Source organism: Cupressus sempervirens, chromosome 3 (assembly GCF_028749045.1).
Source record: "Cupressus sempervirens isolate cs-2001-9-10 chromosome 3, ASM2874904v1, whole genome shotgun sequence".
Lineage (NCBI taxonomy): Eukaryota > Viridiplantae > Streptophyta > Pinopsida > Cupressales > Cupressaceae > Cupressus > Cupressus sempervirens.
Window position 1 is genome coordinate 471,549,361 of NC_143120.1, and position 16,688 is coordinate 471,566,048.

At 32.8% G+C, this 16,688-nt stretch overlaps 1 pseudogene; it reads left to right on the forward strand.

Annotated features, from left to right (window-relative positions):
• The first annotated feature begins 11,876 nt into the window (after nucleotides 1-11,876).
• Nucleotides 11,877-15,494, forward strand: LOC149567183 (disease resistance protein UNI-like; annotated as a pseudogene).
• Nucleotides 15,495-16,688: the final 1,194 nt, after the last annotated feature.

Consider the following 16,688-nt stretch of genomic DNA (forward strand, 5'->3'; position numbering starts at 1 on the left):
TAATAGCAACATGTACATCAAAACTGAAGAAGGTAAAGACATTATTGTATCTGAAATTTTTGTGGATGACATAGTATTTGGTGGTAAAGAAGTACTTTGCAAAGGCTTTGCTGACAAAATGAAGCATGAATTTGAAATGTCTATGTTTGGAGAAATCAAATTTTTTTTTGGGTTGCAAGTTCATCAACTCAAACATGGAATATTTATTACACAATCAAAATACATCAAAGAAATTCTTAAAACATTTGGATTGGAGGAATCCAAACCAGTTAGCACACCAATGGCCATAGGAAACAAGCTATCCAAAAATGATGAGTCAGCTGAAGTCAATCAAACAATGTACAGATCCATGATTGGAAAACTACAATATGTTGTACATAGTAGACCAGACATAGCATTAGCAGTTGGAATAGTGGCCAGGTTCTCTGCCAATCCTAAAGAAAATCATCTCATAGCAGTAAAAAGAATAATGAGATATCTCAAAGGGACTGATGATTTTGGTCTATACTACAAAAAGAATGGAAAATTTGAATTCAATGCATATATAGATGCAAATTGGGGAGGAAACATTGATGACAGAAAAAGCACAAGTAGAGGTGCATTATTTCTAGGCAAAAGGCTGGTTACCTGGACTAGCAAGAAACAAACATGTATATCCCAGTCCACTGCAGAATTAGAATATGTGGCAGCTGCAGTCAATTGTACAAACATTGTATGGCTCACACATCTATTGAATGGAATGAAAGAAGAAGTAACAAAACTGGTGATATTGTATTGTGATAATACAAGTGCTGTAAACATATCCAAAAATCCAGTGATGCGTGCAAAAACCAAGCATATTGCAATCAAGTATCATTATGTCAGAGAATTGGTAGAAGACAAACAAGTGAAGTTGGAATACATTCACACAAAGGAACAAACTGCAGATATCTTCACCAAACCATTGCCCAAGGATGCCTATGAATATCTTAGAGGCAAGCTGGGGGTTATACCCCTAAGTCAAGCAGTTTAAAGCGACAAAGAAGCTGCCTTGCATCAACAGGAATAAATCATTGAAATATTAACAGGTTGATGCAAAGGATGACAGCAGGAATAGAAACACCAAATCAGTCACAAGCATGGTGACAGAGGGAGAAAGACAACAAGAAGCCAAAGCTTATATTTTGCATGATAAAGATGCCGCATCTTTGGCATTTATGTCAAAGAGGGAGAAATATGTTGAAAACTGATCAATGCAAAGAAAGAGGGAGATATATATGAAAGAGGGAGATATATGTGATCAGTAGTGAAAATGCAGCAAATCAATACAATCTTGGTGGTAATTGAATTGATTACTTGATCAGTTTGGTTTGCCATCAATGCCAAAGAGGGAGATTGTTGGAAATGATTGAAATGAAACATATCAATTGATGGAATAATATATGGAACTGGTAAAGAATGTCCTCAATCATTGTTTTGTCATTGATGTCAAACTTGCTACTTGCAGGGATGACAATTTCTTTAGTGATCCAAATACTATCAATTAGTTGATTGTCAAGGTGGAGGCAATCAATAAGATGTAACTAGAACACCTAGAGAAAGGTTGAAGTTATGATGTTGTGATGAAGTACAAGGATCAGTCAATCCATTAACGAAACAGTGTATTGGATGACATACTAAAAGATACAAAGAATGAGCACACTGAAACATATCAAAGATCTAAGGTAAAGATCTAAGGTTTTAGCTAAGTCTTTTGTAAAGCTCAAACTAAGTTTATTAGAGAGAAGGTGCCGAGCAAGCTAGCAAGTGTCGAGCAAGTTCAAGTGCCGAGCAAGTTCAAGTGTCGAGCAGAATCAAGTGTCGAGCAGAACCAAGTGCCGAGCTGGTATAGGTGCCAAGTAACACAGAGGTGTCGAGCACTAGTAACTCAATAATGTCAAGTTGCTGCATTATTTAGAAAATTGAAGATTCGTCAGATCTAAGCCGACAAAGTTGTTATCTAGAAATCTGTGAATTAAAAGGAAGATAAAAATGATGAGTTGGTGGCACAAAACACCATGTAGAACGTTTTTAAGATACAATTGGCGAAGTTTCAAGAAGAAAACAAGATATGGGGTAGATACATTGTATCCTACCTAATCCATTTTGAAACCCTAAAATTAGAGAGGGAGAATTGAGCAGCAAAGGCAAATTAGACTTGTATATAAAGACATAAGTTAATAAAGAAAAAGTGTGGAAGAGAGGGGATAGTGAGAGAGAGAGTCGTGGTCAAGCATAAAAGCAGGAAATGCTGAAGAATGAGCTAAGGAGAAGATAACACAGGAACTCTGTTTAGATAGACAACCACAAGGATGAATGCATTGGCAAAATGAGTAGGAAGACTCAAAGAGACGAAGCTTGAGAGGGAGACAAGCAGTCAGAGCTGAAGTGATTAAAGCCAAGCATAAGGATTGAACAGAAAGAGTGATCTGAAATCTGCAAAGTATGTTTTAAGTTATGTAAGATCAAAAGACCATTGTCGTTACTTTCTAGCAATTGTAACAGTATGATAAATCCTATGGACTTAGGTTGGTTTAACAACCATTAGATAAATCCTTTAACAGGGTACCATTCCAAGTGGATGTTCTAAAGACCTTTAATCAGGCCCATTCCTAACAGTTTGGTGAAATCCTCTAACAAAGTCACATTTAACAATGTGTTGTAAGCTTTTAACAGGGCAGGCTTTTAATAGGGCATCACTTCAGAAGAGTGAGAATCAAGTAGCATGTTACTAGTGGTTTTTCCCAAATTGGGTTTCCACGTAAATCATTGTGTCATGTGTTGATCTTGAATGTTTTATCTTTGCATGTTGATTTACAGTAATTTGCTTATATGACTGATTTAAGTTTGAACATATGAAAAGGGTATTAATAGGGCATTTGGACCTTGAATAACTGATTCACACCCCCCCCCCCTCTCAGTTATTCTAAAGAATTCTAACACATTAGCCTATCTACGAGATTATTACGTGGCATATTTTCCATATGTTCACACAATTCATTAATAGTAATTGACATTTCATGAAAGCTCCTTTTTCAAAAATAGATGTTGAACTTTGTGCACGATGTCTCATTACCATGTTTTGCACAAAATACCTAAACTGTGGATGTTTTACAAAGTGGTGATCCCTGTATTTGATCAAATGCTTTATAAATTCATGCAAGTATACTTGTTTCATTCTAGACTCTAACCAATCACAACTTCCATCTAGAAATAATTTTGGGAAAGCCATATCCAACAACCTAGATGTGACATACTCATTGATAGGTGATGCACCTATAGATGGCCACTCAATTAAAGAAGACAGAACCGCATCAAGATTATTAACCCAAGCATGAATTAATTCCATTTCCCTTTGAGCATTAGGTGGCCTTGAAGCCATAGAGTTTGTGTGCTCAATTACATTACCTTCATCTGTCTCCATGAGAGGACCTAGGAATACAACTTCATTTGCATCAGAATCAAACTCCATGTGCACCGTCTTTAATTTATGAAAAATATTCTCATCCATATTTGTAGGCAGGTCATTAAGAGTACTTTCATCTATCCTGACATCTGCATAGAATTTATCATTTTCAACTTTGTATTTCAATGCTCTATAAACATGATCCCTATTCATAGTAAAGTTATATCGTGTACCACGTTGATCCCTTCTTCGAACAATAATGATTGGTAAATGATCAATTGTGTGTGGCAAGACTTTTGATAGCTGTTCAACATGTTGGGGAAAAATAATGGTATGTCCTTTATACTTATACTGACCGTCAGTTGCATGTGTAACCTTCAATATAGGGTTTACACGTGCAATCAGCATCTCTTCAACCTGAGTTAAATTTGCAAGTTTTGGTGGTTGACATCCCGGATCCATATTATTTGCAGATGAAAACCTATGAATTCCTATCTCTTGACGACACCTATTGCATATTGGACCCTCAATGGTGCGATATACTTTCATTCCTGCATATGACTCCTAACAAACATAACACATATTTGGTGTTTTCAAACTATCTATCTGATATCTAAACTGCATTTGGAATCTTCTAAATTCAAATTGAAGCATACCATTTGGGTTAGGCATGTTTTCTGTATCATTTTGAAGCATACCATTTGGGCTTGTTATGTTTTCTCTATCATTTTGCAATTCTAAATCAACATGTATGTCACTTCCATGTTGTGGTGTTTCTAGTACATGTTCTATGGATGGTGAGTGTACATTCTCAATATTTAGTTGATTATTTGTATTTGGAGGATGGTCATATATGGGGCTTGGTTTGGCTTGAGGATGTTGAACTTGGCAACTTTGAGAATTTTCAGTAAACACCCTCTTAGAAGTACATCAACAATGGTTTCTCTCTGCATTTTGCAGATCTCAATTTTTGATTTCCAGTTGTTCAACCATTATTTCTGCACTTCTTCTAGGATATCTTTGCCTGCACCCTTGATTTTATGTTACTCTTTGTTGTTCTCTTTCAAGTTCTATCTATTGTTGTTGTTGACGTCTACAATATTCTCTATGATACTCTCTTTGATATTGTCTTTGGTATTCTCTCCTTCCCTCCTCTGTCTCAAAATTCAACTTAGGTCTCACCATAGCTAGTATGAAAAAAACATTAATGAAGTAACATTTATTTATATATTGATGACAAATATTTCACCAATAAATATTATTAAATGTGAATTAAATTTTGCAAATAATGTATGCCTAAATGAAGATAAATAACCTTAGAAAAGTAACATATGTTTGTATATAAATGAGAAATACACAACCAATGAACCTTACTATTACAATGTAGAAAGAAATTGGAGAAAGTTATTGTGCAAGTAGATCGATGACATGATATAAGCATCAAAATGTATGCATAGAGTATCCATAAATGGAGAGAAACATTGGAGATAGTTTATTATATTGTTTAAATATATATTAATAAAGGGGGAAAAAAAAAAGAGCATGAAGAAAAAAAAATTCAAAATTAAATTAAAAGATTTATGAAGCTGTATACTTTTATTAATATGAAATATAGAACATCAAGATAAATAGTTAGAAAAGATTATTACATCATGGAAATCAATAATCTTATTTATTACATCATGTTATTACAAAATAGATAAGCACATGATGTTGTATTTTACAATACAAAATACCAATACCAAAAATAATAGGAAGTCCACTTTAGAAGATAGTGAACGTTCGCTTTCTAATAGAGTAGAATAGTTGCCAAAACATGTGGGTCTCCACACAAAAAAGAACCAAGAGCATATTCACCACCACTACCTTAATATCCACCTTTTGTTAACCCAATCCTGAGATCGACGCAAGCAAGCTCGAGAATAGGGTTCAAGAGTTTGGGTATGTGGAAAGTAGATTTCAAAAAACTGTTGTTGACTTAGCGAGGACTGAAACTTGTCGACAACCATGCCAGACCACCAACAATCATTCTCAAAGACATCTACAGGCAAATCTAATGGAATGTATCCTAGTAGTGGAACAATCGGTGGTGTAGGTCTAATATGATCAGCAACAATCTCCTCAATAAGAGGTTCTCAAGCCAGCTCATCTATAATAAAGTAATCATATTCAATAACAAAGGTTGGCCTTTGAGCATTTTGCACTCGACCAATTACGGTGCTAGGGAACCATGCTCCCTGGAAGCCATCATCGTCACAAGACACTTTGACTTTCATTCCATAGTTAAAATTCATGATGTGCACCTTTAACATAAAAAGAGTACATAAAATCTTTTCAATTACACGTACTTAGTTCAAAATAAGAGTATAAAGGAATAGTTAGTATTGAAATATGTGTTAGAAAAAATTACATTCTAAAATTTATCTATGCATAAAAATTACATTGTAATGTTGGAAAATGGTGGCATTGCCTTCCACATTTCAAACATTAAATTTATTTATGGATAAAAATTATATTTTAATATTCTACGAAAAAATTACATTCTAATATTCTATGAAAAATTTACATTGTAATGTTTGAAAATGGCGGCATCACCTTCCACATTTCAAACATTAAACTAATTTATGCATAAAATATATTTGAATAAAAGAGTTAGCAATATAATATAAGAAAAATGGCGGCATTGCCTTCCACTTTTGAAACATTATTTATGGATAAAAATTACATTCTAATATTCTACCAAAAAATTACATTCTAATATTCTAAAAAAAATTACATTCTAATGTTTGAAAATGGCGGCATTGCCTTCCACATTTCAAGCATTAAACTAATGTATGCATAAAATATATTTGAATAAAAGAGTTAGCAATATAATATAAGAAAAATGGTGGCATTGCCTTCTAGTTTTGAAACATAATTGCGTAAGAGTTAAATAGAATTAATATGTAAACAGTAATCTAAATCTAAATAGTATTGTAAATCTAAATATTATTGAAAATCTAAATAGCACTCTAAACTAAAAGACTATTATAAATGAATAATTTTTTTATTATAACTAACTCACTCATTTAATTTTTTATTATAAACAACAATAAGATATATATTATTATAAAATAAGAATAACTATTAGAAAATAATGTATTTAATATTTATAATAAAATTACAATTGAATTTACATATAAAATTATAATTATATGTAATTAAGGCAAGTATTAAGCCACTATGTGGTAGTGATGCTACATGTATACAATATCTTTTTAATTGTGAAATTTTAAATATAGAAATTAATTTACATATATAAAATAAGCTTTAAAAATGAGGACAATGTTCTATATATTAATCTTTAAAATGGGGAATTGGGGAATCTATTAGCCAAATTTAGCACCTATATGAGGACTTCTTCTCAATAATTTGTTTTTTTAGTAGTGTGTATGATTTATTCTACATAGAGAACATTTGTAGACCAAAGGAATATTGAAGAGACACAATCCAAAAAAATGTGGCATTTTTGGCAGTAATCAAGCTTTTTAAGAATGAGAGTCATCTGGCTCTACCAAAAGTGAAAAATTGATTATGATGGAATTCATTACACTGTTAAGATACACTATTCATGATCTTGCTCACAAACTCCATTGCAAAGTTTAATGTAGGCTAATATCTTTGGGAAAGGAGAAAAAACATTAAAGAAGAATATAGACAAAAGTAGGATGAGGACAGAACATTAAAAAAAAATGCATGGCATTAAGGATAGTGTGATATGCAGTGATCAAATGTTCTCAGAATTGAGCTCAAACCTGTCAGCACTTGTCGCTTAGTTTTGAATTCTTAGAAAGCTTAATTCATGTATATTAAATTCAATACCTCTTTGTATATTCTTGTTCATTCCATACGATCAAGAAACATAAAATTATTTCAAATATTAATTGTTCTTAATATCAAGAAACAAAAAATTCCATATGATTTATTCCTTTATTCTAAAGATATAAAAAAGAAAAAGAAAGAGATTTTAATATACTAACTGGCATATCACACTTGCTCTAACATAACATGGAAAAGATTTAGTAAAAGCTGACTCTAAAAGACCAGTATTTACGAATGAAATATGGATGAAGAAATTTAAATCGCCACCTTACTTGACTCACGGTTTCTACAGTCGATAATCACTTTATCCTGGCTTAAATGCCTCCTTCAGATCTCCTTAGAAATAGTTGACAAAGGTATTACAAAAACATAAGGGTTCAGATGCTAAAGGCACCGTAACGGAGCAAGGTAAGAGAGTTTTGCAAAATAGAACAGAGACAGATATCAGTAGGACAGAATACGACAAGGGCAACATATTTAAGAATTTAGAATTGTCCTTACGGCTTCCTCCCGTTACATAAGTTATATTCGAATTGTTTGATTCAATCATCTTGAAACAACTAAAAGAAAGAGGAAAAAAAAAAAAAGGAAACGTTCGAAACAAAAAATGAGTTAAAAAAATCGCATGTTTGCATGGCGAATAACAAAAAAACGTGTTCAAAATGCAAAAACACATTAAAAAATGAAACACCACCCACCAATGACCTCTGGGTGCATAGTCATGTCGGCGTTACTATTGCTATCAGCAGCGACAGTCTGTTGTCGCCTACCGCATGGAGGGTAAACCCCCGCGGTTTGGTTTGGTTTGGTTTTATTTTATTTTTTTATATTGTATTTTGTTTATATTGTATATTGTTATTTATTTATTTTTATTTTTATTTTTATTTTTTATTTTGTTTTATTTTTTATTTTTTATTTTTTAATTAATTAATTTATAAAAGTTAAAATGAAGTAATAATCTACTTTAAATTAATTTATTTATATAGTTTAAATGAGTATAAGTTAATATTGCCTCTTGACATAATAAAAGTTTAAATTAATTTATTTATAAAAGATTAAATGAATATAGGTTAAACTTACTTCTTTTTTCTTATAGATTTATAAAATATTTTTTTATTTTTTATTTTGGTTATTTCGGGATGACTATGTGTCACACTATTATTTTGGGATGGCCATATGTCACCCTATTATTTCAAGAATAAATTTTTGTTTTATTATTTTCTAAGGTGCCACATGGCCATGGCGAGATAAAATGCATTTATAAAATCATTTTTAATTAAATTAGTGTGTAACTGCTCCCATTTCTTTTTTATTGATGGAGAATCTATTTTGGCATATTCTTGTGTTGGGGATTTGTGTTGTGATTGTATAGAACACCTCTCGACGTAATAAACAAAATATTTTTTGTAAGTGATGTTTAGTTTGATGGACAAGCGAAATAAAAGACTATAACTGAGATAGTGTGCAATTATTACATTTGAGCAGATAAGAGGAAAAACATATAAGAGAAAGAAGATAAGAGGGAAAACAAGAATATGCAAAGATCAAATATAAATAGTTGGGTTATGATTTGGACAACAGTAACAAATGCTTCTCAAAGGAAATTAATACAACCCCAAAATAAAAAATCAGTTTTTTTCTAAATATGGGTGATTGTTCTTACCTCTTGTTGCCAAAACATTTTTGTAACATATAATGTCTTACATTATTATAAATGTTTTCTTCAAATTTAAACCATAGCTCTTTATTTTTTAACAAGTTGTTAAAAAATGTAAATAACTACAATAATATTTATTAATATTATTTCTTGTAGTACTTGTCTTTTTTTTTAAAAAATAAATAAATATAATTATATATGTGTTATAATGCATAGATGCAGTTTTGAAAATAGAGCAAAGAAGAGAGTTAAAAAAATGCACGAAGAACATAGATCTTGAAACACAAACACAATAAGTTTTTGATTCATTACAGATTCCATGTTAAAGAAGAAACATTTATGCAAGGATATTTAATATGTTAAGTAAAACGGAACTATGAACAACCACCCTAAAACCCTCTTGATATTACAATAACCTTATACATTATACCATACCTGATCACTTCACCACAACATCCATAAGCATCTTCGTGTCTTAGAAAGGGGCATGTCTCTGCTGCAATCTAATTCAACAGCTGCAAGCAGTACAGTGTCTACTCAGCAGAATGACAAACACAAAGTCTTCGCAACCTGCACTGTGGGTGTGGGGAATTTTCCCAATCAGACGATCAATAATGTTCAAATGTCTTCCACTCTCTCTTATGAAATCTAAACTAAGGATGCAAAACATGCTACTTGTAGAGATGGACAATGAGGATGTCAACCATCGTCTTTCATAGAAATGGAGCATCTACAACTGTAGATGCAAAAAATGAATCAAGACTGTTGAGAAAGGGTACACCTTCGGTATAAATATAAATATAAAGTAATAAATGAGAAAGGAAATACATTAGAAACTCGCAATGTGTCAAAGTTCCTGCCAATAATTGGAAAAAGAAGGAAAATGGAGATTTATAGGTAGAAAGGAAGGATATGAAGAGAGAGCTAATAAAGAGAATAATATGTTATTATATGGACAATTAAAGGTAGAATGATAGAGAGAGTTTAAGGGAATTTTAAAAATATTTATAATTATATTATTTTCAAAAATATATAAATAACAATAGAAATTATATTAGATGAATGTGGGTAGTATTAGTTTTGCAATTTATAAAAAGGTATTAAAAAAATTAGAATAAAATTGTAAAAAATGGTCAATAAAATATAGTATAAACTTAAAAAAATAACATTTTACAAATGACAAAAATAAACATCAATGTAAAACTAATCAATATATTTAAAATAAGAAATATAAAATATTTAACTCTATATTTAGAAAAATAGATAGTGATAATTAATATTGATTAGACATTCATTTGTGAGGTGGAAGATAAAAATGATTATTTTTTTAAAAAGTGAGTCCACTTGTCACAAATGTGGAAAAGGTACAATTGTAATTAATGCATGATAGACTTGTCAAATATATTTGTATTTTCCTACAAATGACAAAAATAAACATCAATGTAAAACTTGAAAAGTTAATCCACTTGTCACAAATGTGGAAAAAATAAAGTTGTAACTAATGCTTTCATTAATGCATGATAGACTTGTTAAAAAATATTTTTATTTTTGATAGAGAAAATTGAATTTTCTCCCTACCAAAAATAGTATGGTCCAATAGAATAAATAAAAATTGTGATTAATAAAATAATAATAAATTAGAAAAAGATATAAACATTTGAAGTTTCTTTTAATCTTTTAAATCCTATGATTGATTGGTCAATTGAATTGAAAAAATAAATTGAATGATTCCAATACTTTCTTGCCAAAGGTAGGAACTAATAAAAAAAGGATGATCGAAGGTTATGCAGTTGCAACAAAAAATAGGATAAATGCTAAATTTATTTTTTTATTTGGTAGCTGAATACAATATTTTTCTTCCATATAGCTATGGATGATGGTGCAAATTTAACATGCTTTTAATTAAAATAAACAAATGATAATTTATTTTAGGGCATTTACTTTCAAGATATCCAACACCTTATTATTTTGACATTGTGGAATTTTCACTTAAGAGGACTGAAACTCACTTTTGAATTGGGACATACAAACTCATAATCGAAAATGAGCTAAAACCTTGCACTATTTGGTGCAAGTGCTATTTATTATTTTTGTTAAGGCATTAATGAAAATGAACCATTTTCCAAATAAAAGGAATCTATTAACTATAAAATAGTCACATAGTATCAATGTAACTTAGATTATGCAAAAAAGAAATTGTTCACCTGAAAACCACCTCGTTATTTACAATTAAATAGGATATAATAATTGAAAAACCATATGTCTATGTCCAAATCATCTTTCGCATTCATTTCGGCATCAAATGAAAGAAATATGTATATGAAAATCATAATCACAAATGTTTACGTCAAGTCGTGGTCCAATAACTAAACATAGATCCAAACTCCCATTACATAGGATTAGCCTAAACTTGTTACCCACGCTATATGTATATGAAAATTATAACCACAAATGTGCATGCCAAGTTGTGGTCCAATGATTTAAAAAAAAAATTAAACATAGATCCGAACTCCCATTACATAGGAATAGCCAAAACTTGTTACCCACGCTATGTGTATATGATTATAACCACAAATGTGCACGTCAAGTAGTGGTCTAATGATAAAAAATAAAATTAAATATAGATCCAAACTCCCATTACATAGGATTAGCCAATTATAACCACAAATGTGCACGTCTAGTCGTGGTCCAATGATAGAAAAAATAAAATTAAACATAGATCCAAACTCTCATTACATAAGATTAGCCAAAACCTGTTATCCACGCTATATGTATAAGAAAATTATAGCCACAAATGTACATGTCAAATCATCATCCAATGATAAAAGAACAAAATTAAAAATAGATCCAAACTCCCACTAGATAGGATTTCCTATCAATATGGTCCTAAGATTCTTGTCGAAAATAAGTTTATTAATAACTTCTCATAGGATTAGTCGCCTTCAGTGACAACAGGTTAAGTTGCTATTTGTTTATATTTACCCTGCTTCTCTGAGGAAATCACTTCCACTTAGTTCTTTCGAAGTGCTCTCCAATGGGTGATCCTGGTTTCAACCCTGCAGTTATTGGTTATGGCATTCAATTGGCTGGAGATATTATAATTCATCACATAAACCTTGCCTTCCGATGCAGAAAAGAGCTGGAAGCCCTCAAAGATGTTCTTCCAAGAATTGTAGCAATGAATCAAGAATTGCAAGAGTATCAGAACTTATTGAACTCTGGAGAAGTGAGAACATCCCCTCACCATGTTTTGCCCTCAGCGATCAACTCCTGGTTGAATAAATTGAATGGTCTCCTTGAGGAAGCATCTGATTTGGCCCAGGACTGCACTGTACCCTCATTCTTTCATTTCTTTATTCGGTATAAAATTAGCAAAAAGATTGTGAAAACCACTGTAAATTTGGAAAAACATTTGATTGAGGACGTAGCCCCCATTGCCTTCCTCCACCAGCTTCACCAGGATAATGTAATCCAACGGCAAGATTCTAATGAGTATATTGGGGAAGCACTCATTGTTGGGCAAGATCCTCCATTCAAGAGACTTGAAGAGCTTATTGATTCAGAGCAGAACAAAAATTTGAGTCGTTTTGGTATAGTTGGGAAGGGAGGAGCAGGCAAGACTCTGCTACTCAAAAGAGTTTTCAACAATAACAAGGTACGGAGTCTCTTTTCCAGTGGCTTGAGGCTTTGGCTTACTATTTCACAAAATCCATCTTTCACTGCAATGAGAAGCGACCTTGTGAGACAAATATCTCTTCAAGTAGATGAAAGATTGCAGAGTAGAGACGAAAACGATGTGAAAACTTGGTTAAATGAATGCATGGTGAAACACAATTTTGCCCTGTTTTTAGATGATGTTTGGGAAACAAGTGCGAGTGCGAACTCCTTGTTAGAGGAGCTGTGTGTGCCTCTCTTTCCACACCACAATCCCAACATCATCGTTGCCACTTCAAGAAGTACCAGTGTGCTCTTACAGTTGGGTGTTGCAACTTCATCACTCATCCAGATGCAAGATTTGAGTGAGGATGAGAGTTGGAGTTTGTTTTCCTTCCATGCTTTTCCACATAGCCGAGGAGTTCCGCCCGTAAGCATTGACCAAGAAATAGCGAGGCAGATGTGTAGGGAATGCGGGGGGCTTCCCTTAGCCCTCAAATTGATTGGGCATGCAATGGCAGGTATGGTTCAATCTGTTGGGATATGAAGTCCAACCGTCACACTGTCTGTTCATCTTCTCATGGCTTTTCGATTGAAGGCTTATGTTAATGTATAAATATACATATGCTGTCTTGCACTAGATTGTATCGGATGTTTCCATAATAAAGATTTCCATGTAGGCAAGTTTTGCCGAACCACGATAAATATTGTCTTGTGTATTCATCTTCTTTGTTTATGTTTGATTCTATTTCTTTGCTAGTTTATATATTAACATTTGGTATTAGAGCCATTTTGGCTTGAGCAAAGATATAAGAAGAAGATGGTGCTGATTTTATCATTGAAGAATTTCTTGAAAATTTAGATTCTGTTGAAGAGGAGGATGTTGAAGCGAGGATGAAGTTGAGGCTGAAGAGGAGGATGCTGAAAAAAGCGAGGATGAACTTTATGAAGCGGGTGTTTATATGACTGAGGAGTATCAAGAAGGAAGATTTATGAGGTTGACGGAAGAGAATTTCCTCCTCACAGACCAACTATTGCTATAAGTTGGAGGTTTTGTGTTGCATAATGGATATTGAAAAAGATAATTTTGAAGAAGAGTGGGACTTTTTTGAAGAAATTTTGTTTCTAGAAGAGAATACTAAGAAGAGCTATTCAGAGAACCTTTTTCTTGCAAAAATGTATGACTCGTTGGAAGTTTAGTTTCCTCTTGGTGAAAACCAATCACAAGAAGATTCTGAATGCCTTGCAACTGAAGATCTCAGGAGCGTGGGAATTATAGAGCTAAAGTAGGCTAGTGAGAACCAGGAGCTCAAGGCTGCGCATGATCCAGAAGCCTTTGGCATGTCAGAGAATAAGAACTCTGATGATTTATTGTTGCAGATTGCAGCAATAGAAGAGGAATGGAATGCCAAGTCCCATTCCTCTGATTGCCAAAATTGGAGAGATGTATGTAAATTTGTTAGCAGACCGATGCCTTATTGAACCAGTCCAGAAGGATTATGATGGAAAAGTGATCATTTTCAGGGTGCACGCTGTTTTGCACAATTTAGCACACCAAATCGCTGAGAAGGAAGAAAAATGCTTCTTTCGGGCAGGGGGAGGTTTAGAAGAGTTTCCATTAGCCCACTGCTCTGGACGCATCAGAATTTCATTGATGGACAACAGTTTGACGAGTGTTCCCAAGGCTTTGAGAGGGCCCAGCATCCGCTCCCTTTTACTACTTGAGAATCTTTTTCTAACAAAAATTCCAAAAGAGGTGATGGGGAGTATGACCGCTCTCAGGGTCCTCGATTTGTCAGTGACTGCTATACAATCATTGCCTGAAAGCATGGGGCATATGAAAAATTTAGTATGCCTCAGTTTATGGTCTGTGCCAATCAAGAGACTGCCCAAGTCTATCTTTGCTCTCAAAAACCTTCAAATATTAGATCTTGGAGGATCCCATATAACAGAACTCCCCTCCGGTATTTCTAAGTTGACTTCCCTAAAACATTTGAACCTTGATTCCTGTGAGCATTTACAGAACCTGAATGGGATCTTGCACCTTACATCTCTGGAGTTCCTGAATGCAACTGGTTGTTCAAATATAAGGTGGAGTAATTGCAGAAGAAATCGACTTCCGATTCATAAATTGGGCACCTTAAACAAACTCCAAAGGTTGGGGCTTCAAAATAATGGTGAAATAATTGGAGAAGGAATGTTTGGAAGCATGAAGGAGATAGAGTATCTATATCTGTATCTTAAAGGTATGAAAACACCACCCCGTGACATGATTGCTGTGTCGAAATTAAGAAAAATCTGGTTGGAATGTCCTCAGTTACTCGATATAGAGGATTCATTTTTTAAATTTCAAAATTTGTGCTTCAGTAGGTTGTTCCAATGTAAAAAGTTAAAACAACTACCTGCTCTGCACAAACTAGGGAATCTAAAGCACCTACAGATTGTTGAGTGCTCCAACATAGAGAGGTTCCCTGAGAAAATTGGCGAGGTGGGAGGATTTCCTAAGCTAGAAGTGCTTTCAATAGTGGGGGTGGAGAAAATAGAGCAGCTGCCAATCTTGGAAGGAGCACTACCTTCACTTAAAATATTGACGATAATGAAGTGTGAGGCATTGCAGAGGTTACCACAGTGTTATTGGAACTTAGAGAGTGCAGAAAAGATGAGAGTTTATGATTGTTCAAAAGTTCAACTTGTCATGGCAGATAAGAAAGACTTTATCGAGGCAAAGAGAGAGCAAGGTGGATACAATATCAATATCTACCACAGAAACAGAAGTATTAGAAAAGCGCTACAAGGACATTTTTCTGAAGCACAAACATTTTTATTTTGGTGAATATTGGTGTAACGAGATGTTACAGTTTTTGGATGATATTTATCTATTTCGATTGTTTTGAATTATATTATTTAGAGAGACAGTTTAGTTTTATTACAGAGAATGTTGTAACAAGATGTTTCAGTTTTTGGTAGCTAAAACGATTTTGTGCATAAAAAAAATCCTTCAAAAATAATGATATACTTCACAAGAGAAATTTATATATTATGTAATATAAGTTGTAATTCATATGAGTTTTGGACTTTTGTAATCACTATGTTCTCGATTTGGGAATCTCTAGGACAAGATTCATTAGTGTTGCTAGATACTCTCTATGGATGCAGTACTTCTTCTGCATCTTTTTTGTATCAGGCAATGACCAGAATTTTTCTTTTCTGGTTCTTTTCTCCAGGAACTATTTTGAACCAGTTATTAGTAATATAAATATAATGTTTTGCCAAAAAAAAATATTGTAAGATAAAAGTTTTATAGAAATTATATTGTTATATGATTGTTGATCACTTTCATTGTAATATTTTGAGCCACATCTTATAAAAAGGTTACCTACCTTTAGATTTCATTCAGTGAATTCATTTTCTCTCCCATTATAATTCACAATATTTTTCCTATATTTTAAATAAATTATTAACATCAAACAAATTTATAAATAATATCAATTCGTCTATAAAATCCATCGGATCCAAAATAAAAATTCCATGAGCTCCAAAATTAATAAGACGAGACGACTAGTAATTATCCATATCAATATTCTCCACGCACCAAGCATTGGTCAAAAACTTATAATAATCATGCACATAAAATTATAATTTAATTACATCATCCATTTGCAAAACACAATCGACACGTGATATCAAATAATCTCATCTAATTGTAAATCATCACTGACTAACCTGATCCAATCATCAACAAAATAAGACACAATCCTAAAACACTAAAATGATCTTACTTTCACGAACACATTACATGCACCCCACGATGCATAGCAAGAAACTGATAAATATGAAGCCTCATTAGTATTACCTTGACAGTCATATAATCAATACATGATATCAAAGTATACCATCTACTTGTAAATTGTCAATGACTAACATGACCCAAGCTCAAGATGCATCACCAACAATAATGCACAATGCTAAAACACTAATAAAAGATCCAACTTAAACATGAAACATATACCCCGTAGTGCATAGTCGACAAACTGATTCCAATATGAAACCTCATTGGTATTACCTTGATAGTCATATTAAACATCCAGAATA